Source organism: Dromiciops gliroides, chromosome 6 (assembly GCF_019393635.1).
Source record: "Dromiciops gliroides isolate mDroGli1 chromosome 6, mDroGli1.pri, whole genome shotgun sequence".
In the NCBI taxonomy this organism is placed as follows: domain Eukaryota; kingdom Metazoa; phylum Chordata; class Mammalia; order Microbiotheria; family Microbiotheriidae; genus Dromiciops; species Dromiciops gliroides.
The window spans coordinates 62,624,527-62,651,998 of record NC_057866.1 but is presented as its reverse complement, the minus strand read 5'-3'; positions in this window follow the sequence as shown (position 1 = coordinate 62,651,998).

The following is a 27,472-nucleotide window of genomic DNA, read 5'->3' as shown; positions in this document are numbered from 1 at the left end:
GCTGACAATACCAGGATCAAGTGGTGAAAGAAGCAAAGACACAAATTTTTGTTGATGTTAGGATGAAAAAAGCAGCAGCAATAACAAAAACGTCCTAGCAATTCAAATTTTTTACACATAGGATGAGTTGAATCAAATGGTTGATTTCCCCTAATTGGAATTCTCCAAGTAAAGTCTAGGGGAATCAATTACTGAGAATATTATAAGAAATGGTTCATTTCAGGTGTGGGTTTAACTTTATTATCATAGAGTTGCAGACCAAGAGAGCAGTATCCACACCTCTCCCTAGATCACATCACTGTGGAAGCACTAAAAATTTCCAAAACCTCAGAACTAGCTTTGAAAACAGCAGTGTGAAACAACCTGAAGCAAATCAAAGATATCAATTTCTCATATAAAAATAATGATCTCAATTACTACTACAGAAATGTAAATTGAAACAACTCCTAGATACTATCTAATACCTATTAGATTGGCTCACATGACAGAAAATGAAAATGACAAAATCTGGAGGGGTTATGAAAAAATTGGGACACTAATGCACTGTTTGTGGAGTTGTGAACTAGAGTTTGAATACCTTAACCAGCAATATCACCACTTGGTTTTAATCCCCAAAATATCAAAGAAAAATGAAAGGAACTTATTGGTACAAAAATATTTATAGAAGATTTTTTGTAGTGGCAAAGAAGTGGAAACTGATGGAATGATCATCAAATGGGGAATTGCTGAATAAGTTGTGGTATATTATTTTGATGGAATCCTACTGTGCTATGAGATATGATGAACTGGATGGTTTCAGAGAAATTTGGGAAGACTTTTATTAACTCATGAAAAGTGAAGTGAGCAGAACCACAAGAACATTGTAAACAGTAAGGGCAATATTTTAGGGATGATCAACTTTGAAAGACTTGGTTAATCAGGTCAAGACAATGATCCAATAAAATTCCAAAGTATCCATGATGAAAAAAGCAATTCCCCTACAGAGGGAGAACTGATGAACTCTGAATGAAGTTTAAGACATACTTAAAAAAAAGCAACTTTCTTTATTTGTATTATTTTAGTCTATTTTTTGCAGCAGGGCTAATATGGAAATATGTTTTGCATGACTTCATAAGTATAATCAAGATCAAAGTGTCAAAGACGAAAGGACAATGAGAGGGAGGGAGAGAATTTAGAATGCAAACTTTTAAAAAATTGGGTTGTTTTACATTTAATTGGAAATTTATTAATGAAACTAAGATAAAAACAAAAACCATAATGACTGAGAAGGAAGAGACAGAGAGATCATGGCAAGGATGAGGGAGGTGGGGAAAGCAGATTTATTCTCTTGCTTTAACCCATAATTTTCCAGTGTCATGACAAAAGCAGCATAGCTAGCTATACACCATTAGGCTATGCTCAGAACTTCTCTGAAACACTGCCGTCCCTAGGGAATGGCAGATCCAATAGCTAACTTTTTTTGAGAAAATAAAGGATTAAAAGTTTCAATCCAGAAGCCTACTCTAATACCATTGTAGTTTTAGAATTGTCATTTATTTAGATAGTACACTTCTTCCAGGAAACATCATATCATCTCTAGATTTAAACCTAAGCCAACATCTTCAAGACTGGTAGAATGTTCAAGATGTTATACCTTTGTTCATCCAAAATATCTTTAAGTTTAAATTGTTTTTTCATATATGTAGTTTTAAAAAGACATTCAATAATAAGTCTAGAAAATAATACAGGACAAATACATACATATTTGACCTGATTTAGTAGTGATGCAGTGCATTGTGGTAGATGAAATTCTGAACTTGGAACCGAGAAAGAAGTCAATGTTTCCAGGTTCTGAAATTTATAAGCTGTTTGACATTGGACAAGTCACTCTATATTTCTGAATTTCACATTTCATCTTTGGAAAAAATGAGATGCAGTAATAATTTTATCATCCATATCACTAAATTAATTAACTTTATTATAATATTAATATGAGTAATAATTATTAGCATTTAAGATAGGATAACACAGGACAATCCTCAAAGGCAGGCTGAGTGGACAGCAAAATGGGAGAGGATTATCAGAGTAAATATATTGGGTACTTTTCTATGGTGTGGGGGTGATGACTATTGTATAATTAGAGGAAAATAAATAGTGATCTTTTAGTTACAATCTAAGGTAGGAAAGAAAAGAAAGAAAAGGAAAAAAGGAAGGCAGGAAGGGGTAAAGTAATAGAAAGAAACAGAGTAGAAGGGAGAGAGGAGGAAGGAAAGCAGGAAAGAAGGGAGAAAAGATTGTAAAAAGGCAAAAATGAAGGAAAAAAGGAAAAAGTAAGAAAGAATTTCATTGAGCTTCTTCCCTAGAGAAATATTTTAAATATGTTGTTGTAGGAGGGAAAAAATACATTTTTCACATGGAGGTACCATAGAGTAGTGGGCAAGGGTCATAGTATTAGGCTATCTGGGTTCAAAACCTGATTCTTTGACTGTCTGTGAGAGTTTGAACAAATCATTTCTCTAGGACCCAGCTTCTACATATTGAAACTGAATAGGTGAAAGTACCTGGATTAAGATCCCTCTTGAATATAATTGTCTATGATCTTGTAATATTTTTTCATATAAATATTTTATTTTCCAGTAACATGTAGAGATAGTTTTCAACATTTGTTTTTATAAGATTTCTAACTTCAAAGTTTTCTCCCTCCCTTCCTTCCCTTCCCCCTCCCCAAGACAGAAAGTGATCTGATATACGTTATATATGTTCAATCACATTAAACATATTTCTGCATTAAAACAATAGAAATAGTATGGTTGAATCTGAATCTAGATTCCACAGTTCTTTTTTTTTCTGCATTTGGACAATACTTTCCATCATGTGTCCTTTGTAACTATCTTGGACCACTGTATTGCTGAGAAGAGTCAAACCTATCAGAACTGATCATCACACAATGTTGTTGATACTGTGTTCTCTTGGTTCTACCCATTTTACTCATCATCAGGTCATGTAAGTCCTTCCAGGTTGCTCTGAAATCCACCCACTCATTGTTTCTTACAGCACAATAGAATTCCATTTCATTCATATACCACAACTTGTTCAGCCATTCCCCAATTGATGGGCATCCTCTCAATTTCCAATTCCTTGCCACCACAAAAAGATAAGCTATAAATATGTTTGTACATGTGGGTCCTTTTCCCTCTTCGATGATTTCTTTGGGATACAGACTTCATATTGGTATTACTCTCTATTGTCTCATATCCCTTTGGGCATAGTTCCAAATTGCTCTCCAGGATGGTTGGATCAGTTCACAGCTCCACCAACAATGCATTATTGTTGCAATTTTTCCCACAGTTACCCCAACATATATTATTTTAATTTTTTTTCATATTAGCCAATCTGATAGTTGTAATATTTTTAACAACAAACAATCTATTCTCCTCATGGAACAACATTTTTCCACCCCACCTGGGTTACAAAATACAATTCTGATACCTGAACCTCATGTAAGATTTTATAATAATTGGGGAAAGTCTAGAAGGCAGACCAAGTTCCTTGGGGATGAAGAAGCTAGCAAATCATTCTATTCCTTTAGATCTAGCAGTAGCAAACAACAAAAACAAATTGCTTGCTAGACTTTTGCTTTTATGTTGTTGACTGGAATATCAGAATGAAGGTAAGTATATATGTATATATGTGTGTGTATACATACACACACACACGTATACATATATATTTCTATATGCATGTATAAATAATAACAAAACTGGAAAAATGGCTTTGAAATAGGGTATTTTGTTCTATCAAGCTATAAAATGTCATTTTTGGAAATTTATGATGGCAGAAATGTTAGCAATTGAAAATGCTAAAAGCATTCCAAAAGTTTTATATTAATGCTGAAGTATTGTGATGTTTTTTCCTATTTGTTCATCATTTGTCCTCATAAATATTTATACCTTTCTCCAACTACATGCACAGCTAGGAGGGAACATTTAAAAAACAACTTTGTTTGTAATGTCTGCTAATTGACCAAATCCACAAGCACTACAGTAGAGGCAGAGGGCATTCATCAATGGGACATTTGTGTAGTTAGGTCCAACAAGCATAATCACATACTGCAATAAATTTATTGGCTTTAGAAACTTTAATATGGAAAACAAAACTAAGTCTTTAAAATCTTGGATCTTTTAGAAAATAATGAGTTTTAATTATGGGACCTTTCCAATTGCACAGAAACATAGTAGACATGAGGTCTTTGTATTATTTACACAAGTAAACATGATTTAGAAGAAAACAGTCAGCTTTACTAATGAAAAATGTAAATTCAAATTTCATGTGTTATTCATGAAGTCTCTGATAGCACAATTGTTATTTTCAAGTATTTAGCTCCTGTGAAATGCATCTTCAGTGGTAAAGCTGGATGTTGACTGCTGAATGTCAAAAATAATGATCCAACTACACTATAATCTTAAGTGAATGAGGTCTATTATGTGCCAGGCTTATAAGGATATTTATGTTGGTGAAAGATTTAAAACTAATTACCTAGTTCTGCTTGCTTTCTCATAAAAAAGTAATGATAATTATGCTAAAAGATCACAATTTACCCTGCTTGGACCAGCTTTGTGTATCTTCCCTCAGGAGGAAATAAATTGCATGTTTGTGAGGATACATGTCAATTTCCATATGGATAGTTTGGTCACTATAAAAATGACTTCCTTGCCTTCAGAAGAACTCTAAACTGGACTTACTAGCAGTAACAATTTATTTTCTGCTGTGACAGGAGTTATTTTCTTCCTTTATGAAAACTGCAAGGTCTTCATTATATAAATTGATGCACAGGCTACTTTGGGGAAAAAAATGGACTGAAGTGTAGGGCTTCTAGTCAAAGCTGATATATGTAATCTAAGGCTCATTTTCAGAAACATACCCATTGAAAATAAGCAAATTAGACTTTCTAAGTTTTCTAAAACCTCATCTAAGCACTTGAGCATGACTATTTACAAGTGGGCTGCACGTAATCATTTCAATGCAAACTGCTTTCTAATGTTCCTTTTTTTTTTCTTAACATGATCTGAAAAAAACAATGACAAGTTTTGTTTTTTTCTTTACTGGGGAATAAATGGTGGAAACAAAAAATAGTGGCAGAATTTATTATTTTGGAAGCCTTTAAGCTAGGATAATTTAGTAAACTTGTTTTGATGATTTCCTCTACATTTTTGGTATACATTTTGCATGTATGTGTATGTGTGTGTGTTTGTGTGTGTGTGTGTAAGTGTGTTTGTGCCTGTGCATGTGCTTAGGGACTGGAGAGTTAAAATAAAAGGAAGTATATAGGGTTTGGACCTTTGTAAATTGATAGGATGAAAAGTCAAGAAAGGTACAACATTATTAATTTTGTTTTTTGAACTCAACTTTAGGATGTTGGTAAACTGATGACTCTTTGAGGCCATAAGGAAAGACAGCTTTTTTAAACTATGAGCAAATTGTCATGTTTTTGTAAACTAAAGAAGATAATTTGACTTCCCATTACAGTTTTCAACCAATCATTTTGATATCATGTGACAGCCTTAAGGTGATATTTGGTAAAGGAGAAAACAGATTGGAAGAAAAACAGAGTAGTATAAGGAAGTAAGAGAATATTTCTAAGTGTAAATATATTAAAACTATTCTAGATACAGTTTAGGCTGCACTTGGGAAGGAAAATCAGTGAAAAATGACTATTCTGGTGCCAAATTATACTTATTAATATTTCCACACAAAGCTGGATGCTTTGGGTTTTCTGGATATTATTGATGAAAAAATAAAGTGAGCATTTGGAAAACCATAGTATTTTCCTCTTCTCAGCAATCTTTTGATAACGACATGTAATTTACAATTTGTATTTATTAAACACACTAAAATGGAGTGCTTCAGATTAAAAATATTTGAAATTGTATGTTTCTAAAAGGCAGTAAATATATAAGCTGTACATAAAGTCCAATATATGCATCATAAATCAAATCTAGGTCATTCAACAATAACAATTATAATTCAGGAGGAATGTTAGGAGGAAAAAAAAGAAAACTTTCCATGAAGACTTCGGGGCAAATTCCTTTCACAGAGAAGCAGCAGGAAGAGCATTCTTGTCCATTCATCCTAATGTGTTACTATAAAAAAAAAATCTTAAGCCAAATGAGAACATAAAAAGTGTGCCCTGAGACATCAGTTTTATATCTATACAACAGAAACACAATAGTTCAATGATTTGAAAACATTAGTGCAACTAGTTACTTGCTATTTAGTATAAACATTCATTGATTGACTAAAATCTTCACTTTCAAAATATATATGATATGATGTCCTGTAGCTAAAACCACAGCCTAATTCTGCTGTTATATTTTTGAGAAAACATAGCAAGGAAAAGAGTTTCCATCACCTAATTCAGGATTAGACACAGTCAAAATAAACATTTTAAAAAATATAAATATTACAAATTCATTAGACTCATCTTAGATTTGAGTTACTTTGAACTCACTGGGGGAAAGCAATTAAAATACATAAAATATGTGATTTTGAAAGGTTTTCTTTTACATTTGCTAGCTTGGAATACTTTGGAAGATAAGTGATTAGGAAGTTAGGACAAGGATATGAGGAAGATTATACACACACACACACACACACACATATATATACATATATACACATACACACATATTTTTTATTTTTTAATTTATTTTAAATTATTTATTTTTTTTGCAGGGCAATGAGGGTTAAGTGACTTTCCCATGATCACACAGCTAGTAAGTGTCAAGTGTCTGAGGTCGGGTTTGAACTTAGGTCCTCCTGAATCCAGGGCTGGTGCTTTAATCCACTGCCCTACCTAACTGCCCCCAGATGATTTATAATTTGTAATTTTTGTCCTTGCATTTACATCCATTTGAATGTTTTCCTTTTGATTTATTAGAACCTTTTTATATATTTAGAATAATATTTTCCTAATTGTAAGTAACTAGTGTAGTAAGAGAAGTGACAATGAGTTCTTTGTGGAGATAGTTTTCAGGGTCATGTTGATAATGAAGTTAATTCAGATGAACAGGTAAATAACTCTCTTTGATAGCAGTAATATAACTGTGAGATTTAAAATTGGATATTAGATCATAAATCTCCCCTACTTAACCTGTCCCTTAATTTATCTCCCAGACTAGTAAATGGAAGAAGCTTTTGTTTTCTAGATAGACCTTTTATTGTTATGGTAGTCACAAGGTGATGTTGATTAGAAGGATAGGAAAGTAGAAACACAATACAAATCGTCTTAAGTCTAAGCTTAGTCTATATTCCTTATAAAAACTCACCAAAAACCGAAGGCCACCTTTGGGGAAAGAGAGACTGTGTCAAGCGCGTGCTGCTGCTAACCGCTAGCTGGGCCCAGTCGAACTCTCCTCAGCATCAGCCTGTGCAGCCCAGTCAGGAGATCAGCAAAGCAGGAAAAAGCCCCACTTCCGTTCTCTCCTTGCCTTTTCAGCTTGCACCCCGGAAGTTGAGTGCATAGCAGGCAGTCTGACATGTGCAGCAGGTGCACTGGCGTGTGTAGCTCATGCCATTGGTCTCCTCCCTGAAAGGGTGGTCCTTCAAAAAACTGGCATATTTCAGTTATCCTAACTGACTGTTAAAAAACTTTCATGTTTTTTTACCACATAATAGATCTGAAAAAATAAAATAATGCATGTTTTAAAAATAGAACTGAACAGTTTTGAATCTTTAATTCTTTAAGTGAAAGGTATATTCCTCTTCACTATTTAATTTGTGGTCAAGACTAATGAAGTTGTATTTGAGCAGGTCTGAGGCAGAATGCACTTAAAATGACCATGCACTAGTAAAACATGAAATCTATTCCACAAGTAATGGGAAAACCTTGTAATTTACCCTAGGTCCAAGCCACAAATGGGTTATAAAGGTGTCCTCTCTCAAGTGAAAACAATCCCAATACATCTATAAATGCTTGATATATAGTGAGTTTATTATAGAAATGGAAATGGGGAAAAGCTTTCTCTACTATAAGGATTGCATTGTAGAAGATTTGGCATTTCCTCCTTTAGTTCATGGCCCGATCAAATGGCACAAACTTGACAGGATTGTTTTGAGGATCAAACGAGATAATATTTGTAAAGTGTTTAGCATAGTGCCTAGCCATAGTACTATATAAATGTTTTGATGCTTTCCCTTTCCCGATATTTCAGAATGCTATAAATAATCTGAATCTTGCATTCCATGTAAAGATAGGTTTGGTGAATGCATTCTCTCTCTCTCTCTCTCTCTCTCTCTCTCTCTCTCTCTCTCTCTCTCTCTCTCCTTATGTTGTAATTTTTTTTCTTTTTAAAATATTTTTTTAACATTCATTTAAAATGCATCCAAGTTTTTTTTCCCTCCCCATTACCTCTTTGATTGAGAGGGCAAGCAACATGATAGTATTTATATATTAACCATGTTCCAAGCAAACCTCAAAGAAGAAAAATATTAGAAAATTTAAGAAAGTGGAAAAAAAAACCCATACTTCAATCTTCATTCAGAATTCAACAGTTTTGCCTCTGTTGTTGGATAGCATTTTTCATTATGGGTTTTTTTTTTTTGGAGTTATCTTAGCTAATGATATTGTAGCTAAGATTTTCATAGCTCATATGCCTTACAATAACGTTGTTACTGTGCACAATGTTCTTCCAGTTCTGTTCACTTTTCTTTGCATCAGTTCATATAAGCCTTCCAGGATTTTTCTGAAACCATCCTGGTTGTCATTTTTTATAGCAAATTAGCATTCCACTACAATCATATGCCTCAACTTATTCCCCAATTAAAGACCAATTTCCAATTCTTTGCCAACACAAAGAGAACATACATAAATGCATTTCCTTTCCCTTTTTCTTTATGTCCATTGAGATACAGACCTAGGAGTAGCATAGCTGGTCAAAGGGTAAGCACATTTCAAGAGTCCATCATGAATAGTTCCATGTTGTTCTCTAGGATTAGATAAATTCATAACTCCACCACATGAATTACTATATTTACACCTCCCCTCCAGCATTTATCATCTTCCCCTTCTTTATATTAGACAATCTGATATGTATAATGGGGGTAGCTGAGATTAGTTTTTTTATTTAATTTTTTATTTTTCTTCTGTCTATGAATAACTTTGATTTCTTCTTCTTAAAAATACATGTTCATATCATTGACCATGTACAAACTAGTGAATGACTTTTATTTTTATAAATTTGGCTTAGTTTCCTATTTATTTGAGAAATGGGGCCATTATAAGAAAAATTTGCTATAAATTTCCCAGTTTCTTTCTTTATCATTTCACTGCATTGTTTCTTTAAAACTGTTTTAATTTTAAGTAATCATCACTATTTTACCTTCTGTGATCCCCTCTCTTTAATCAAAACTCTTCTTTATCCATATATGAGATGTATATTTTCCCATGCTTCTTTAATTTACTTAGGATATTACCACTCATTTTGAAATACTTTACCAATTTTGAACTTATTTTGGTATATGGTATGAAATGTTGGTCTATGCTTAGTTTCTGCCAAACTGCTTTCCAATTTTCCTAGCAATTTTTGTCAAGTGTTAAGACCTTACTCAAAAGCTTGGATCTTTCATATTACTAAACTCAAGACTACTATATAACAATTTCTTACTGTGTATTATGTACCTGTTCAATTCTAATGCTCCAACACTTTATTTCTTAGCCATTACCGGATTGTTTTGAAAATTACTGTTTTGTAATATAGTTTGAAATTTGACTGCTAGGCAATCTGCATTCACATTGTTCATAGATTTCCTTGATATTCTGTACCATTTTCCCCCTCCAGATGAAGTTTGTTATTTTTCAAGCTATATACAATAATTTTTCATAGTTTGATTGGTATGGCACTGAATAAGTAAATTAATTTATGTAGAATTTTCATTTTTATTCTATTAACTCAGCCTACTCAAGAACAATTGATAATTTTCCATTATTTAGATCTATTTCTGTGAAGTGTTTTGTAATTGTGTTGATATTGTTCTTGAGTTTTTGTTAGCTTGTAGCCTCCCAAATATTTATGCCTACTGTTATTTCAAATGGAATTTCTCTTTCCATCTATTGCTACTGGGCTTTTCTGATCATATATAGAAACGCTGATGATTTATGTGGGTTTATTCTAACCCTAACTCTAATGCTAACCCTAATGCTAACAACTTCAAATACATAAACTTTTTCTTGTTACCTCTCCCTTTCCCTTTCTTCCAGTGCATTCCTCTTACTCCTTAACTTTATTTTAAAGATGTCATCATAGGTCAGCTCGGTGACACAAGGGACAAAGCACCAGCCCTGGACCCAGGAGGCCCCAAGCCCATATCCAGCCCAAGACATAAGCCCTCCCACCCTGCCTGCCCCATAAAAAAACAAGGGTAAACAAAAAATAAATGCTTTACAGATCTCATCCCTTCATATTCAATTCAAACCTGTGACCTCAATCTAAGTATATTCCTTTCAGCTGCTCTAATACTGAGGAAGTTCTTATGAGTTGAAAGTATTATCTTCCCATGTAGGAATGTAAACAGTTTAACCTTTTAATATCCCTCATGATTTCTTTTTCCTGTTTACCTTTTTGTGCTTCTCTAGGGTCTTGTATTTGAAAGTCAAATTTTCTATTCAGTTCAGGTCTTTTCATCACACATGCCTGAAAGAACTCTTTTTCATTGAAGTCCCATTTTCCCCCCTGAAATACTCAGTTTTGCTGGGTAGGTGATTTTTGGTTGTAATCCCAGTTGTTTTGCCCTCCAGAATATCATATTCCAGGCCCTCCAATCCTTTAATGTACAAGCTGCTAGATCCTGTGTTATCCTGACTATAGCTCCACAGCATTTGAATTCCTTTTTTCTAGCTGCTTGGAATATTTTCTCCTTGATCTGGCATCTCTGGAATTTGCCTATAATATTCCTGGAAGTTTCCCTTTTAGGGTATCTTTTAGGAGGTGATCAGTGGCTTCTTTAAATTTCTATTTTATCTTCTGCTTCTAGAATACCAGGGTAATTTTAATAGAGACATTTATAAACACACTAGATAAGATTATAGATAGAGACTGGAAAAAGCTAATCATTAAGTATTTCAAATTATACTAGAAAGACAGAATAGAACTATATTGTATAGAGCCTTTAATAACAGACGAGCCAGTCATACTTTATTTTCTTGATGAATGAAGTAATGTTTTGCATATTAAAATACCTTCCATAACCATTTATCTATAAAAATATTTTAAATAAGTAATAAATGTATATTACTATATTCCAATTATTTGGAAATGAGTAATGCATATGTAGCACATATTGTTGTGACAAAAAAACAGAATCAAGTATTAACAAGAATGCCTCTTGGATAGCTATTGTGAAGAATAAGAAATTTAGTATAACTAATTTCTTTTTATTTCCTAACTTACAATTTATCCTACATTGTGTGATTCTCATTTCTTACTCTTTGCTACTCAAACGAAGAGCAATTTTTAATTCTCTTATTGTAGGACATAAAAATGTTTTTCCATAATTTATAGAATATTTAAGTAAAATGATATGTCATATGAAAGGAATGATTTACATTGTGATTATCTCAAATATATATATATGTGTGTGTGTGTGTGTGTATAATTTGTGATATAATTATTTATAACCAACTTAGAGTTTTAGATGATGTAAAAACATTTATTTAGAAAAAATGTTCACGCAAAAATTTGTATTTGAAAAAAAGTTATTGGGCTGGATGATTCTTCTCCAGTGATTCCATTGGTAAGACAGAAAATATAAGGGTGTGTGGGGGAGGGAATTTTTCAAAAGGTGTTACTTATTTCCATGGTCATCTTGGATATTTTCTTCTTGGTGATCTATATTAAATCAGGACAGAGACAGTGAATCTGAAATAGCTGTTCCTAAGAAAATGAGATTTCTCCAACCATGGCATTGACATATCCTACCACCACCCCACTCCTAGTCATATGTATCAAGGACATATTACTGCTTTCATTACATTCAGAGGATCCGTATGCTGAGGCAAATGAAAATACTTTCTCACTAGGGAGTGGGACTGCCCAGAATGCTCTGAAACTACTGTGAAAAGGCAGCACTTAACAAGAAGCCTCTGCCAGTACAACTGGTCCTCCAGGGAAAAGATAACAGCTTGACACAATAAAAAAGTTGAGTGACAAAAACCAAATGTTTTCTACTTCACAATTTTGCATAGGGACAACCATGTCTGTATGTTTTTTGTGGGGCAGAGATTATATGTATACCTACACACATATATGCTTCCATTTTTTTATTTAAAATACTCTTTATTTTATAGAAGAGAAAATTCAGGCTGAGAAAAGTAACATAGTGAAGGTAATTTATCAATCAAAAAGCATTAAAAATTTACCATATGCTAAATAGATAAGGGAAGTGTGTGTGAATGTGTGTGTGTATAAACATACATACATACACACACACACACACACACACACACACATATATATATATATATATATATATATATTATACATATATAATAGGAATTTTCTCAAAGAACCTGAATTCTTTTAGGGGAGAGACTGTATGTGTATGTATATGCATGTATGTATGTGTGTGTATGTATGTATATACATACATAAAATAATTATGTACAGAACAGATACAAAATTGACATGATAGTAGTTAAATATAAGGTAGTTAGGGAGGGAGGGTAATAGTAGTTGGAAATATCAGATATTACACATATATACCTGATAAGGAAAGTTTATCAACAAGGAAACTGAGCTTAAGGCACTTGCCCAGTGTCAAGGTCTGAAGTAGGAGTCATAATTCTTTTTTTTTTTTTTACTACAAGTTCAGTACTCTATTATACAAACTAATATGATGTATTTCTTTTACTCAAAAACTCGTCTCCTTAAAAACAAAACAAAACTCAGGTGCTTAATAAATTCTAATCTCATACGCAAGATTTTCTGTCCTCTTTTCACATCACTAGAACTCATATCACTATAATCAAGTGATTATTTCAATATTTCCAACATATGGAAATATTTATTCAGAACAAACTTGTCAATAAGCTTAGAAAATATGGCTGCCCTCAAACATGTTTCTCTGGTTAGACAAAATTCTACCAACTTTTTGTAGAGTCTTTCAAAATTACAATGACATTGGAAATTGTGGCAGTGAACCTGAGGATAGATAGACTCAGGGTATGCTGTTATTGCCTTATTAAAATTTGCTTCTTATTTGCCCCCAAATGTACTTCATTTGATACTGGCCTCCTTTTACATGATTGGGGTAGACCCTACTTGAAAGTTGCCCGAGGAATTTCTGAGATTAATTTTAATAAGTAATATAATTATGCATAATTTATATAATATTTATAATTTATACAAAATTAGTTGCTATGAGTTTCTCTTCCCTTTCCTTTCTGCCATGGAAACATAAGAATACATTAGTTCTAAAACTGCAGAAAGAAGAGAATCTTTGTTTTTTTACCTCCCCTGATTTATAACTCGAAATAAGGCTATACTAGGTTAAAGACGAGAATTGTAAAATTGGACCCGGTAACCTGTATAACAACCATCTCAAGAATCTAGTGTAGCACAGTTATGGTCCACTTACTTGGGAATCTACCCTCAAATATGATTACATTACAATATTTACATTTTACATTTACATATTTATATTTACAAAACTGTTGTATGGCAACTCTGATAGTACAATATAAGTAGTTCCTAGGTTGTTTGTATTTTCTTGCTTATCCATCTTATAATTGCAACATACCTTAATATATGTTGTACTAAAGATAAGTTGTTAATTCCCTTGGGCTTTATGAAAATCCTAAAGCCAAAGATACTTGTGGCTGTTAACCTGATTACTACACTTATACAACATATGATAAAGTTTATCAAATACTCATAAATTTATGCCATGAAATAAATGATTCATATATTTTCCTTTCCTTTTGTTGTAGGCTACACTAATGGCCACTTGAGCAGTGGAGGTTCTTTTGGTCAGTGGGAGTGTGTAGATAAGAATATTTTGCAGCCTACATTCTGAGTCCATGGGATCAATCAGACACCCTTTATTCTCTCTCCTCAATTCTGACATACCTCAATTCTGATATCTGAAGTTCCACAAAAGAAGATTTGGGAATGGAGCTAAAAGACAATCGCTTTCTTCTAATCAATTAAAGTACTAAAAAAGTCCAATCGTAGACCAATAATAAGAGAATCGAATTCAGTAGCAGCAGCTTATGGCAGAAATAAAAGTCTTTCTTTACTAATGCTAAAAGCTGGGAAAGCATTGTGCTACTATGAACTGAGCTCAAAAATGGATCTTTCTGGGGCATGAGTTACGAGCTTTCATAGATCTTCAGAACTTTGGAAGCAAGATAGGAACACCTTTCAGCTCAGTTCAATGCAATTAATATAAATTTACATCAATTCCAGAAGAATTTTCCCCCCCACAGAGACAAGTACTGACAAGGAGCAGCCGTATTCTTAGCTTCATCAGTTATAGCTTAATATTTTTTGTTACCTCAACTTCAATAAACTTTTCCAATATAAATATTTTGTGAATGGAGGTTTTTTTTTTTCATTTCCCTGATATACTAATAGATTTACTACATAATGACCCATTTAGAGAATGTTTGCTATTCAGTAACAGGGGAAATGGAGAGGAGAGAGTAGTCATAAAAATAAGAACTTCAAAGACAAAGCCAATGATTTGGAAATCAGAAGAATGTTCTTGTCTGTCCCACCCCAATTTGATATAAGAAAATAGGAACACACAGACACTTGTAGTAGGTGCCACTTTGGGTGTTTATGCAAGTATGCTTGCCCATCTACTGAAAGGAGAACAGTACTCATTCCTAATTAGAGCCCCTAACATTGTCAGAGAAGGGATTCTAGGACAATTATAATATGCCATCACACTTCTAAAAAGTTTCCATCCAAAAGCAACAGAAATATGCACCATAATCTTCACCCACAATTAGAAGAGGTTATCACCAATGTTTTGACATTAATGGAATCAAGTTCTAGGACCTGCTGTTTTCTACAGAGATCTTTAACTCATGGAAGAGAATGTCTGTTATAATGACAAGGTAGGTTCAACTTAATACATCAGATGCTGATGTGAAACTACCCTATTTTGTGATGGATTCAGATAGCTGCTGCCTATCATTTTAAGGAAATACCACACTATTTTAAAAAATACAACCATTATTACCAAATATGGTAGGAAGACCAGGAAGCACACTATCTTTCTTTTCTCTATAATGGTCAAGATCCTGTTTAGCACTCTTGTTCACTGGATACTATAAAAATATAGAATTGGATTTTTTTTTAAAAGTTGAGAACCTCTTCAATATATGAACCAGAAAGTAGGATAAACAGACCCTGAATTTTTCTCCCAACCATACTACAATCAGTGTTTTTACAAAACACTGCCTTTCTCTCTAATTTGTACAGATTAACTCTTTGAGTGACCATATTCAAACAGGAACTATGATAGTAACACCTGTGAGAATTGGAATGATACCCCCTGCTGGGAGGGACATTGTGAGCTCTGGCCTGAAAAGAAAGCATGTGACTTTAGTGTCCAGAAGTGACCTTTTCTGCGGTTTCTTGGTGTCAGGAAGTGATGTTTGCCACCCCATGGGTCCTGTCTATCAGAGCTACCAACCAATTAGCTTGGAGCTGTGTGTGTATGGACAGCCCTGTTTCCTGTTTCAGAGGAGACTTCAAGGAAGAGCAAAGTCTCTTTCATTGCTGGACAGGGGTTTGGTGGCAGAGATAGGCAGCATAGGGAGAGCAGGCAAATCTCATACTTTGTCCACATGTTTTTGTTTATTAACCCCTAATATACTTTAATAAATACTTAATGCCCAAAGATTGGTGCTATACATTTTCTAATTTAAGGCAACCACTCATTAGATTTTAGACATCATAGCTAGAATTTTAACCCCCTGCACACCCAAAATGATAGCTTTTAAAGTGAAAACAACAACAACAACAACAAAAACCCTGGAAATTCGTTAAAATTATATACCTGGCTCTTTACTTAGAATATAATACAACTTTCCAGTCAGGAAAGCTGTGATTTCCCTTCCTCTCTTCTTTCCTCTCTCTGTTCAGCATTATTACTTGCTAAATCAATTGTAGCTGCTTACTTTGGTCCAATGTCTCAAGCCCTTTTATATGGTTCTCTGTACTACCCTTTGTGAATTTCACCCATAACTCCTTAACAATTCCCAAAGCTGTCTTGACTTCTCCACCAGAAAATTGTTATTATATTTATAACAACATTCAAGCATTATTTCACCATACTGAAAATGAAATTTGGTTGTGTACAGCCAATGAATTATGCCTTCAATGACTTGTTCTCTCTGCATGATGTCCTAGATAAATGAACTACATAATGTTTGTAAACACAACTATGTTTCTTCTTTAAAAGTCATTAAGAGGGTTTTAATAAACATTGAAATGATCGATGTGTTAATTGGCTCAAAATAATGTTTATCAAATATTTAGGAGAAAAAGAGAAACTACCATATTTCAAATAATACAATTCAAGGAAGTAGTTTTAATGGAAGTGATTGGCTTAATAGAATTAGAATTCAAACACTAAGAGGTTCTTAAATACAAATGGGAAGAAGAGGTAAGAATTAGTTAAAGTAAAAGTTAATGCAGCATTGAGTATACAAATTTAATTGAACCAACTTGTGAAATACAGAATTAAAAGGAAAAGCTTTAATTTTACTCTGGTATCTATATAATGCAATGTAATCTCCACTGAATTGTTTTGTTAAACAAATGCATCTATACATACACACACATATATGTGCATATTACATATATGTAAATATAATCATTACATGTTACGCATATGATACTATGTTGTCTTTGCCAAAACTGAAGATAATCCAAAGCCTCTTAAAGTCTAGGTGTCTGCAGAATTACTTTAAGGAGTTATAGCTTCTGTGTCAAGCATATAGAGGAACAGAATCAGTAGAGTACAGACATAAAATATTCTCTATTTCCTGCTGTTCTCCAATTGTCTTTATTTCTCCTCTCCTCTTTAGTACAATGTATAAGAAGTTACCATTGCCTATCGGACACTTAAATAAAAAAATACTTGAAATCATAAAATATATGTACTCAAAAAGAAATAAAATTTAAAAATATATGTACTCAGTGATCTTAAAAATCATGAAATTTCACTTTATGTTTTAAATCTAATGTAATAAGTAAAGTTACTAGAAGTGAAAAGTAAAGTGATTTTCTGAAGGTCTCACAGATGTTTAGTTGCATGTCATCTTCTGATTCCTAGTACAATATTCCACAAGACTAGAAAAACTTTTACTCCTTAAGGCCATATTTCAAATGGAAGGAATCCATCATAGCATTAGTAAGTTCATTACAGCATAGCTGATCTGTTTCCCTAAAACTTCACCAAAAGAGAGAGATTTGTGGGCCAAATAACTGGATTTTGTTTTATCTCATCTCCAGGAATTCATTCTCTCTCTCTCTCTCTCTCTCTCTCTCTCTCTCTCTCTCTCTCTCTCTCTCTCTCTCTCTCTCTTATTTGTCTCTCATCTCTCTTGTCTGTCATCTATCTATCTATTTATATATCTATCATCTATCTCTCTGTTTTCCAAAGATATATTTTGTAATTAGTAATCAATGGAGTTCTTACAGTGCCTTAACTTAAAATCCTTTTTAAATTTGTTTATAGTATAGAGTGTGGTGGGGAGGGAACAGTATTGCCAGAGGAGATAAGAGATGAAAGAGCTCTTTCAACTTGCTGGACCAGTTTTAATAAATGACTGTGAAAAAGGGTCAGGGTTTTAACAGCATTTTATTCTCAGCCCCATAAGGTTTAAGGATAAAATGATGTCTCTGATGTAATATTAATGATCAAATGAAATCCTTATCATAAGAACCTTATTCATTACATGTATGGGGTAGATAGTCTCTCTCTGTAATCTCAATGATGGGGGAGTCCGTGAATCTCTCTAACAGGTTGAATGCCATATCTATTTGCTTTGCTCTCAGTAATAGTTCATGACTTGTACAGATAGAGACAATATAAGAGCATAAGAATCACTCCCAATGACTTAACACTCTTGGTATGTCTTATATTTTAGAAACTCTGCCCTGGAAAAAAGGCCCAAGAGGTTAAATATCCCAGATTTCTGCACAATGTAGTAAATATCTTCTACAATGGATAGTGGGTAGTCCAAAAAAGAAATTACTGACATAACAACTTCCCTATTACCAGATACTTTCATGTAAAAGCTGTGTGACCATTTTGTTGCAAGGGAATTGCAACAGGTGATATTTAGCATCATTTCAAAATTTGAGACCACATATCCCTTCTCTGATAATCAATAGAATATAAAATTTTGAAGCAAGCTTATCTTCTCATTTCTCAAAAAAAGATCAGTATTATATAACAACTCATGTGCTACTATCTTTAAAACAAAAGCAAAACTTGTATTAAGAAAAAAAAATAAAGCCATAAATATTAACAGGTATACCATAATGTTTAAAAGTTGTATAATAACCTTGAAAATCCCTGAACTAAAAAAAAAATTATTACATGCAAATATAGGTGAAATCAATGTTTTTTTTTTTTTAATTACACCATGGGAGGAAAAAAAGAGATGTGTTAGTCTCTGTATTTTTTTAACAAAGTGCTAACTTAGAATGACTTGAAGAAAAATGACAAGTTGAAAACACATTCATCAGGAGATGAGTTCTGCCTCTGATAGATAAACAGATATGATCATGGGCAAAATGCTCCATTTTTCAGTATCCTGGGCAATTATCTATGTAAGACTCTATGTTACAGATAAGTTTCCAGTCTTTTTCAATGGAAGATGTTTCAGTATCAGGAGTCCTCTTCACTGATGAAGTCACAGGTTTGGGAATAAATGAATCAATAACCAAATAAACAGAACACATTCTATTGTAAAAGATGGAGGGAGTGACGAAAAGAAGCATGTCCAATCTGATTATTCATCAAAATTTAGTTTCATTTGTACCTTTTACTTTTTTAGGGTTCCAAGATACCTTTGAAGAAATTTGTCACAGCATTTTATGTTGTGTGAGTATACTTATTAACTATTCATCTACAAAATAGTGGGCCATAATAATTAATGTCTACTGAACATTATTACAAAAAGCAGTTAGTACTCATGCTGTAGAGCCACCTGTGAACCTTAATATCTTCTCCATTTACATTTTTTACTTAAAATACTAAAAGTGGAATTAAAAATGCATTATAAACAAAACACATACAGGATTTCATTTTTATAAACACATAAAACCCTACCTGACATCATTTAAAGTTATAAGAAAGAAAGATAAAAACCTAATCATGCTTCTTAGTGTTCCTTGAGGTGAAAATAGCTAGATCTATTTCTTGGTAGCTTGTAAGAAAAAATAATTATATGCTGAGAAGTTATTAGCAAGCTTTCCAGCAAAGAAAAATCTTCTGGCCACACTACATGACCTGAAAAGAGCAAACACTGAGTGGAGTCCTGTAAAAATTCAGAAATTCACTCCTTCCACACATTACTCAAGCCAAAATGTCATCTAAGGCCGACATGAGTGAATCACCTAAAGTGGCGGTCCTAATATTTAAATATTTCACTAGCCTTCTGGTTGAAATGAAAACAAAACAAAAACCAAAATGAAAAACTCATCTAGGGTTTTACACTTAGACAAAATTTAAAAAAACAACAACAGAATGAACAGTGAATTGAAGTGCTGTGTTTGTCAAAGTGGCCGAGGACTTTTCCCCTCTATAGGTCTACAATCTGAAAACCTCAAAAGATGGAAAAATGTACTAAATATACAATAACTAATGATGAATTGACAAGAAAAAAAACTATGCACAAGGCAAAAACATAACGGAATAACATTAGAGAAATACAATATATAAAGGTTTTCACTCACTCAGATGAAGTTCAGTCATTGGATACAAGGAGTATAAGGAACCTTATGCTGTCTAGCTGTGGGGCTGCATCACCAGTTCTTTCAGTGCAATAATTCAACAGGAACGACCTGCATATTCCCAAAAAGAGATGACAGCTATTGATTGTGTAGAACAATATATAAGAAAGGGAATGTAACTGAGAGAGATGCTTGTGAATCATATTATTTCAAAGGCTACTTGACGTGAAAGACCCTCTGCCCAAGAGAAAGGGTTCTAAGAAGTCTAAGTGTCATAAATACTCACCCCTAGTAGTTTACTCTTGTTAAAGAACTAGTTAAGCCCTTATACAATCAAAGACCCACCAAAGGAATGTAAGCAAGAAAAAATATATTCGATATACCACAGCACTGGGAGGGCATGAGCCAAGGAATAAAAATATCAACAGGCAAATCATTGGAAATAAAATTATAAAAAAGACAAAGATGCAGGACTGAAATTGTATAAGCCTAGCTCCAGCAGACAACCCAATAGTACACTTCATAAAGACAGAGATAAAAAAGAGTACATATCTATATTTCTGTGAATGTAAGAATATAAATTCCTTGAAAGCAGTTACTCTATTGCTGGTTGTATTTGTATTTCCAGCATATAACATAGTGCCTGGCATTTGGTCATCATTTAAAAGCTTATTAACATAACAATGACAAAATGCTAATTGATCAAATCCAAGGATCATCTTTTAATCTTCACAGCATATAATGGTCAAATTTCATAATTATAAGGACAAAAACTTAGCAAGCAGGCAGGAAAAAAATCTTCAGGTATGAACCTTAAATTGAATAATCCAGTATTACTTATAAGCAATGAGAAGTAGAAATGAATGAAAAAGATATCCTAGAAAGCAAAGAAGGGGCAGCAGCAAGGTGGTGCAGTGGATAGAGCACTGGCCCTGGTGTCAGAAGTACCTTAGGTCAAATCCGGCCTCAGACACTTAACACTTACTAGCTGTGTGACCCTGGGCAAGTCACTTAACCCCAATTGCCTCACTTAAAAAAAAAAAAAAAAAGCAAAGAAGTCCAAAATGTAATCAAAAGTAGCACGTCCTGCTACCCAATCATTAATACCTTCCAAAAAAGGAAGACATTTGAGATCTTCCTGCAAAACAAAATGGACATGAATGATGAATGGAACATCAAACCAAAAAAACTCTAAATGAGAAACACAAGAGAAGCAAACAAAGAAATAACATCTAAGCAGTAAAAGTAGTCCTGTCAATAGTATGGACTCTGAAATAACATGAACAGGGTCTTAATTATACCTATGATGTTTTCTTTCTCTATAACCCTGGGCAAATAACTTGACCTTCGAGGCTTCAAATTCCTTATCTGCAAAATAAGGGAGTTGAATTTAATGAACTCTAAGTTGATTTTCACCTGTAAATCTATGAATGTATGAGCCTACGTTATTCTACAAATGACTTGTTGAAAAACTTGAAGTCAAGTTACCTTCTGACATTCCATTACTTCAACACAAATGTAAGAATAGAGAAAAACTTGTGAAAATAGTGAAAAACCTTGTGAAAAATATATGGTTCAAAAGAATAGAAGAAGGAAAAGACTCACAGACCAAACAGAATTTTCACATTTAGATAATAATATTTTTTCAAGAAAAAAAGAATAAATATGAGAGTCATTGAATAGCATCACTAAAATGAAAGTAGTTACATATTAACATATAAAATGATGCATTGCTCCCTTTGACCCAGCAATAACACTTTTGGATCTTTTTCCCAAAGAGATCATAAAAAGGGAAAAGGACCCACAAGTACAAAAATATTTATAGCTGCTCTTTTTGTGGTGTCAAGGAATTGGAAATTGAGGGGTTGCCCATCAATTGGGGAATGGCTGAACAAGTTGTGGTATAGGAATGTAATGGAATTCTATTGTGCTTTAAGAAATGATGAGCAGGAGTTCAGAAAATCATGGAAGGACTTGAATGAACTGGTGATGATTGAGATGAGCAGAACCAGGAGAACATTATACACAGTATCATCAATATTATGTGTTGATCAACTGTGATATACTAGATTCTTCTCACCAATATAATGGTACAACAAAGTCCCAAAGGACTCATGATGGAAAATGATCAGGGCAGCTAGGTGGTGCAGTGGATAGAGCACCGGCCTTGGAGTCAGGAGTACCCGAGTTCAAAGCTTCAGACACTTAACACTTACTAGCTGTGTGACCCTGGGCAAGTCACTTAACCCCGATTGCCTCACTTAAAAAAAAAAGAAAAGTGTTTGTCACTACTATAGAGAAGTAGCTCAGAGTACAAATCAAGAAGAAATTCCTCATACTGATGTCACTTAGATACACTCGTGTTTTTTTTAGAAGATATTATATTCATTGCAGTAAACCCTGTACCATTATATAACTTCCTGAATGAAATGTGTAACCTCTCAAAAAAGCTTGACTTTACTATCTTAACAGAAAAATAAACTGAACAAAGAATGCCTATTTTCTACATAAAGATATGCATTAGATGGACCACTTATAGAGCTTGCATACACATACACACATATACATATGTGTGTATGTGTATGGAAATTTTATCAAGGAAATAGAACATGTCACTCTCCAAAGAGCATCAAAGTGCACATTCCCAGTTCCATGGAAAGTGACCTTTTCCATAAAATCCCAGGTTTTTTTTTTCCCCCATCACTTCTCTTACATTTGTCTCTAATATAATTTCTGGCATATAGGGGGAGGATTTACATATCTACACAGAAACAAATTACATTATAGTATTAAAGTGGTTAGTTTTATTTTTTCCTCTTTTGGGCACTAACATGAAGTAGTTAATTTGGGGGCAGCTAGGTGGCACAGTGGATAAAGCACTGAACCCAGATTCAGCAGGACCAGAGTTCAAATCTGACCTCAGACACTTGACACATGCTGTGTGACCCTGGGCATGTCACTTAACCCTCATTTTTCTTCAAAGAAAAATAAATTTATTAAATTAAAATAAAATAAAATAAAAATAAATTTAATTTCCTAAGCAGTTGTGAAAATAGACAAAGAATTTTTTAAAGGCAAGAAGTAATGATAGTTTTTGTCTGGGAGTTATGAGAACAGTGGAAATTATAAAAGTATATTTTATTCAGTCACTAGGTATTTGTTGAGTCCCAAGCATGCCATGAACCATGAAAACCAATGCACCTTTTCATACCCTTTTCATGATAGTAGAAGATAGAAATTTTCAGAACTGTATGTGGCCAGAAAGATCAACTAATCTTGGTCCTTTATTTTACAGATGAAAAAATAGATTCAAAAAAGGTCAAGTAACTTGCTTGAGGTCCTGTATTCAGTTAAATGGCAGAGTTCCAGTTTGAGGCAAGGTCTTCTGACTTCTACTTTAAGTGTTTCAACATTATCTGATGGTACCTGGTAAAAGAAGCCTTGAATATTTAATAATCCTTATTTTTACTGTTGTGAACTATTAATTTCTATGATTGTAGAGTAACCAACTACCTCATCACCAATGGATATTTATACAGGTTATACAAGTTTATGCAAGAATGAATATTTGTAGGTTATATAGGCTTAATTGTTTTTTAAATGTTTGAATAATTCTTTTTTTATTTAGGTTCCTAATAAATGTTTATTGACTGATTGATTATTATACAATATTCCTCTTCACGCTCATCTGATAAAAACTTGCCTTAGTTTTTTGTTTCTTTTTTAATTTTAATTTTTCTTTTTAATTTTTCTCAATTATATGTAAATTTATTTTTGAGTTACAAATTTTCTCCCACCCTTCTTTCCCTCCCCCCCTCCCAAGGACTGCAAGCAATTTAATATAGGTTATGTATTAGTATAATGTTAAACATATTTCCACATTAAACAGAACCAGAGGGAAAAATGCAAAGAAGAATAAACAAGGACAATAACAACAACAACATCAAAAATGACAAAAGTGAAAATTGTATGCCTTAGTTTGCATTATGACTCTATAGTTCTTTTTCTCAATGTGGAGAGCATTTTCTACCATAAGTCTTTTGGCATTGTTTAAATAACTGTATTGCTGAGAAGAATTATTCTATCACAACTGATCATCACAAAATGTTGTTGATATTGTGTACAATGTTCTCTTGGTTCTGCTCCTTTCACTCAGAATCAATTCATGTAAGTTTTTCCAGGTTTTGTTTGAATAAGTCTTAACCTGAAATCCACTGACCACTGTAGACTTGAGGATCTTAGAAAAATCGGAATTTTTTTCCTACTAAGTTTTAATTGAATTTAATATTTCCTTATATTATTACTTTTAAAAAATCTGAAAGGGGATACTTAAGCACCACCATACTGCCAACAGAGCCCATCTCTTTCTGTCTCTCTGGTTCGTTCTCTCTCTCTCTCTCTCTCTCTCTCTCTCTCTCTCTCTCTCTCTCTCTCACACACACACACACACACACACACACACACACATGCATACATGCACATACATAGATGGTTGAGAACCTTTATTCTAATGGAACACTGAGTATAGGCAATTTTGCAGAGGGAAGAGAAAAGACTCATATCTCCCTAATTGCTATACTCAAGCTACTGGTGAACCAAGAGGTGGTTGACTGAAGAACTTGGTTTTGGTACTTTTTCCAAATAAATTTTCATTAATATCTTTTGTTTTTACTTCACCTAAATTTCTCCCAATATCCTTTGCTCTATAAACTCCACCCCGTAGTCATATCATATGACAAATAAAACAAAGAGAAAACTCAGCAAAAGGATAAATATATAGAATAATTCTGGAAATGAAGTATTATATACCCATATACACACCTCTTCTCTGCTAGAGAATGAGGAAACATATCTTCTTATAACTCTTCTTTGGAGCGTTTATTTACCTGGAGATAGAACACTCTCTAAATCCACTGGTCCCTCTAAAGCATGAGATCACTGAAGATAAAACCCATTTTAAATCCTTTATTTCCCATTCCTAAAAATTGTAGTAAATCTTTTATGTATTAAAGTAAAAAAATAATAATAAGACTATTGAAACATTGTTTATATGACTCCAGACTCAATAATATTTTTCACTGAAACATTTCCCCTACCCACACTGAAACAAGATTTCTCACTTTTCCCTTCACCTTGTTTCCATTCTCAGGGACTTTCAAGAAAGAAGTCTTTTACTGGTCACTCGTTGTTACTCTTGGTGGGTTTTGCTTAAGTTCATAGAATTCTTTCTCTTTAAACTTTTTTTTCTTTTAATATTATCTCTAAAGGTTAGGTAATTTATTTTATTACTCATGGTTTTTTGTTATATGCATTTATTTACCTTTCCTGTTTTGATGTTGTCTATGGAGTTTGCAATTAAAATAACCTAGTAACATATTTTTAAACAGGAATGTTCCAGACATTTCTCTCTCATTGAATATCCATCTTTTTTTATCCATGATTAGGCTCAAGTTTGCAGATATGTCACCTAGGACTGCATTTTGAGTTCCTTTACCCTTCAGCGAACATTATTTCCTTACCTCATATCATTTCAAGTAGGTAGAGACTAATCATATATTATTCAAATTTTGTTACTTTTATCTCAGTGAAAAAGCATTATGAAGTACATAATATGTACCAATAGGAAAGTAAGCAATGAAAATATAAATAAATGCCACAATAAATAAAAGCAGTACTTGATCCTAAAGAACTCATAGTCTGATTGTGAGTATAGTTTTTATATTTTCAGATTGATAGGCAATATGAACAATAAATGTTATATGCATATACAATATTATTTAGGGGAGACAGAGGGAGACAATAGAAGAAAGGCAGTAAGCACACAGAGCTCCTGACATAATCACTCCAAAAAACTGCAAATAATGCCATACAAAAATTCCTAGAGCAGCAGAACCCACAAAAGGATGGGCTGAGACCATTTTCCAGTCAAAGATAGCTTAAAAATTCAATAGGAGAGGTCTGCTGTACTGGGATTGGAGTGGAGCCCAACCTCGCAGCCATGCTGACACAGATCCAGCCCCAGGCCTTACCAGAGAAAGAGACTTCTGGAGCCTCTAAATCGGTGAGAGCATTGAGCTGTTAGCCTTGGGGAGATTATAAGGGTCTCGGCTGACCCTGAGGTGGAACTCTGACATTTTTCCCAGGCTCATATACAGCACACAGTTTTGGGTGGTGGTCACAGGAGGGGGAGGGGCACAGGCATGCCTGCACTTGCAACCAAAGTAAAGCAGATTTGTTTCCAGGTTAAAGAACAAGCAGCCTATGGTTATTTACAGACCAGAACACAGGCCAGGTGAATTGAGAGTGTGCGCCCCTCCTCAAATCTTACCACCTAGGAACCCCTGAATCTTGGGATAGTTTGTCCTGGAAGCAGTTCCCCACTTTAAGAAGGAATTGTCCCACCTTGGACCCACTGAAGCACAGGGCAGTACATCCAGAAAGTAGTGCCCCACATTAAGAAGGAGTCAAAAGTCAAGAAATAGTCAGGCAAAATGAGCAGGCAGAAAAAGGTGTGAACCACAGAAAGTTTCTTTGCTGACAAGGAAGATGGAGGTACACCATCAGAAGAGGATAGCAACATCAGGTCTCCTACATCCAAAGCTTCCAAGAAAAATATGAATTGGTCTCAAGCCATAGAGTCACTCAGAGAGGACTTTGAAGATAAAGTAAGAGAGGTAGAGGAAAAAGTAAGAGTGATGGAGGGAAGTCATTTAAAAAAAGGTCAACGAATTGAAAAGACAAATGGAAAAGTTCTCTGAAAAAAATAATTGCCTAAGCATTGGGATAAAACAAATGGAAGCTAGTGACTTTATGAGAAACCAAGACACAATAAATCTAATCCAAATGAATAAAAAATTATGGGCAATGTGTAATATTTTCTTGGAAAAACTGCTGACATGGAAAATATCACCAGGATCTGATTTGAAAATTATTGGACTACCTGAAACCCATGATTTAAAAAAAAAAAAAAAAAAAAGCTTAGACATCAACTTCCAAGAGATTGTCAGGGAAAATTCCCCTGATATTCTAGAACCAGAAGGTAAAACAGAATTGAAAGAATCCACTGATCACCTCCTGAAAGGGATCCCAAAATGAAAACTTCCAGGAATATTATAACTAAATTCAAGAGCTCTCAAGTCAAAGAGAAAGTATTACAAGAAGCCAGAAAGAAAAAAAAAATACATAGTACTGTAGAGCCACAGTCAGCATAACACAAGATCTATGAGCTTCTACCTAAAGGATCAGAGGGCTTGGAATATGATATTCCAGAGGGCAAAGGAATTGGGATTTCCACCAAGAACCACCTACCCAGCAAAACTGAGTATAATCATTCAGGGGAAAAATGGAACTTCAATGAAAAAGAGGACTTTAAGGTATTCATGATGAAAAGACCTATACTTTCAAATACAAGATCCTAGAGAAGCATAAAAAGGTAAACAGGAAAAATAAATCATAAGGGATATTAAAAGGTTAAACTGTTTACATTCCTACATGGGAAGATGATATGTCTAACTCACAAG